The sequence below is a fragment of the Bos indicus x Bos taurus genome, chromosome 4, assembly GCF_003369695.1.
Source record: "Bos indicus x Bos taurus breed Angus x Brahman F1 hybrid chromosome 4, Bos_hybrid_MaternalHap_v2.0, whole genome shotgun sequence".
NCBI lineage: Eukaryota > Metazoa > Chordata > Mammalia > Artiodactyla > Bovidae > Bos > Bos indicus x Bos taurus.
Window position 1 is genome coordinate 42491131 of NC_040079.1, and position 3247 is coordinate 42494377.

A 3247-nucleotide genomic window follows, 5' to 3' on the forward strand; every position below is an offset into this window, starting at 1 on the left:
TATTTTAGTGCTTTTCTATATATGGAAAGATACAAAAATCTGGGTTCCTTAAAATTCTTCCTGAGATCTAACTATCTAAGAGAGCTGCTTGCCCAAAGCACAAAGAATCTTGTGATGGTCTTAATTTTCGCTTGGAGTGCACTGTCAGTCAGCAATTAATTAATAATTAATCCTAATAGAATTGAATGGTGAGCAAAAACACTCTGTGATTTTCCAAGTGAATGGAAGTGGCACCCATCTGCAATGCATTTAGAGAAATGTTTAAAGACACTTTATAAAGATGCTTCAGAGAACTACTTATTCGATGCATTAAGGACAGTGTTACATCACTGACTGGAAGTTATAACCATCTGTAATTCATGTACAGAAGTGTTTAAGAAAACTTGTAATCTAGCTATTTCTAAGAATGCTACTTACTGCTGCAATGAGAAAAGTGATAGTCATTTAATGAAAGTTATATTCATTCTGCAAAGAATGTACAGATCTGTTTAAGAACACATAATAAACATGTTTCTAGTGCTCACTTCAGCAGCACATATACTAAAACTGGAACGATACAGAGAAGATTAGCATGGCCCCTGTGTAAGGATGATACACAAATTCGTGAAGCGTTCCATATTTTTAAATTGATACAGCCACTATGGAAGACGGTATGGAGATTCCTCAAAAACTAGGAATAAAACCACCATACAACCAAGCAATCCCACTCCTAGGCATATACCCTGAGGAAACCAACATTGAAAAAGACACATGTATCCCATTGTTCACTGCAGCACTATTTACAATAGCTAGACATGGTGGCTGTGTGACATTGAGCGAGCAGCCATGAGGAGATACCCTATGTCCAAGGGCAAAGAAGAAGCCCCAGCAAGACGGTAGGAGGGGCAAATTCATGTTTAGAATCAAACCCGACTCCCACCAGAGACACTCAGAGGGCTCAAACAAACCTCGTGTGCACCAGGACCCAGAGACCCCACAGAGGCTGAGACAGAACTGTGTTTGAGCATCTCCTGTGGAGGTAAGGGTCAACAGTGGACTGCCACAGGGACAGGGGCTCTGGGTGCAGCAGACTGGGTATGGCATAAGCCCTCTTGGAGGAGGTCACCATTAACCCCACCATAGAGCTACCAGAACTTACATAGAACTGGGAAGTAGATTCTTGGAGGGCACAAACAGAACCTTTGCACTAGGACCCAGGAGAAATGAGCAGGGACCCCACAAGAGACTGACCCGACTTGCCTGTGAGTGTCCAGGAGTCTCCAGCAGAGGTGTGGGTCGGTGGTGGCCTGCTGCAGGGTTGGGAGCACTGAGTGTAGCAGTACATTCATGGGATCTTTTGAAGGAGGTCACCATTATCTTCATTACCTCCACCATATTTTGGCCCCAGGCAAATAGCACAGAGGGAACACAGCTCCACTCATCAACAGAAAATTGGATTAAAGATTTACTGAGCACGGCCCCGCCCATCAGAACAAGACCCAATTTCCCCCTCAGTCAGTCTCTCCCATTAGGAAGCTTCATAAGCCTCTTATCCTTCTCCATCAGAGGGAAGACAGACTGAAAACTACAATCACAGAAAACTAAAAATCTAAATCAGATGGATCACAGCCTTGTCTAACTCAATGAAACTATAAGCCATGCCGTGTAGGGCCACCCAAGATGGACGAGTCATGGTGGAGAGTTCTGACAAAATGTGGTCCACTGGAGAAGGGAATGGCAAACCACTTCAGTATTCTTACCTTGAGAACCCTATGAATGGTATGAAAAAGCAAAAAGATAGGACACTGAAAGATGAACTCCCTAGGTCAGTAGGTGCCCAATATGCTACTGGAGATCAGTGGAGAAATAACTCTAGAAAGAATGAAGAGATGGAGCCAAAGTAAAAACAACACCCAGTTGTGGATGTGACTGGTATGGAAGCAAGTTCTGATGCTGTAAAGAGCAATATTGCATAGGAACCTGGAATGTTAGGTCCATGAATCAAGGCAAATTGGAAGTGGTCAAACAGGAGATGGCAAGAGTGAACATCGACATTTTAGGAATCAGCGAACTAAAATGGACTGGAATGGATGAATTTAACCCAGATGACCATTATATCTACCACTGTGGGCAAGAATCCCTTAGAAGAAATGGAGTAGCCATCATAGTCAACAAAAGAGTCTGAAATGCAATCTCAAAAGCAAGAGAATGACCTCTGTTCATTTCTAAGGCAAACCATTCAATATCACGGTAATCCAAGTCTATGCCCCGACCAGTAATGCTGAAGAAGCTGAAGTTGAACGGTTCTATGAAGACCGACAAGAACTTCTAGAACTAACACCCAAAAAAGATGTCCTTTCCATTACAGGGGACTGGAATGCAAAAGTAGGAAGTCAAGAGATACCTGGATGCTGCTGCGGCTGCTAAGTCACTTCAGTCGTGTCCGACTCTGTGCGACCCCACAGACGGCAGCCCACCAGACTTCTCAGTCCCTGGGATTCTCTAGGCAAGAATACTGGAGTTGGTTGCCATTTCCTTTTCCCATGCATGCATGCATGCAAAGTCACTTCAATCGTGTCTGACTCTGTGCAACCCCATAGACAGCAGCCCACCAGGCTCCTCTGTCCCCAGGATTCTCTAGGCAAGAATACTGGAATGGGTTGCCATTTCCTTATCCAAGAGTAAAAGGCAAATTTGGCCTTGGAGTACAGAATGAAGCAGGGCAAAGGCTAATAGAGTTTTGCCAGGAGAACGCACTACTCATAGCAAACACCCTCTTAAAACAACACAAGAGAAGACTCTACACATAGACATCACCAGATGGTCAACACCGAAATCAGACTGATTATATTCTTTCAGCCAAAGGTGAAGAAGCTCTATACAGTCAGGAGAAACAAGACAGGGAGCTGATTGTGGCTCAGATCATGAACTCCTTATTGCCAAATTCAGACTTAAACTGAAGAAAGTACGGAAAACCACTAGACCATTCAGATATGACCTAAGCAAATCCCTTACAGTTATAAAGTGGAAATGAGAAATAGATTTAAGGGACTAGATCTGATAGACAGAGTGCCTGATGAACTATGGACAGAGGTTTGTGACACTGTACAGGAAACAGGGATCAAGACCATCCCCAAGAAAAAGAAATTCAAAAAAGCAAATTGGCTGTCTGAGGAGGCCTTACAAATAGCTGTGAAAAAAGAGAATCAAAAAGCAAAGGAGAAAAAGAAAGATATACCCATTTGTATGCAGAGTTCCAAAGAATAGC

At 43.3% G+C, this 3247-nt stretch overlaps 1 non-coding gene across 1 annotated transcript; it reads left to right on the forward strand.

Annotated features, from left to right (window-relative positions):
* Positions 1-516: 516 nt before the first annotated feature.
* Positions 517-623, forward strand: LOC113891963. Its single transcript, XR_003510937.1, has one exon. It is a non-coding gene; the product is annotated as a U6 spliceosomal RNA (small nuclear RNA).
* Positions 624-3247: the final 2624 nt, after the last annotated feature.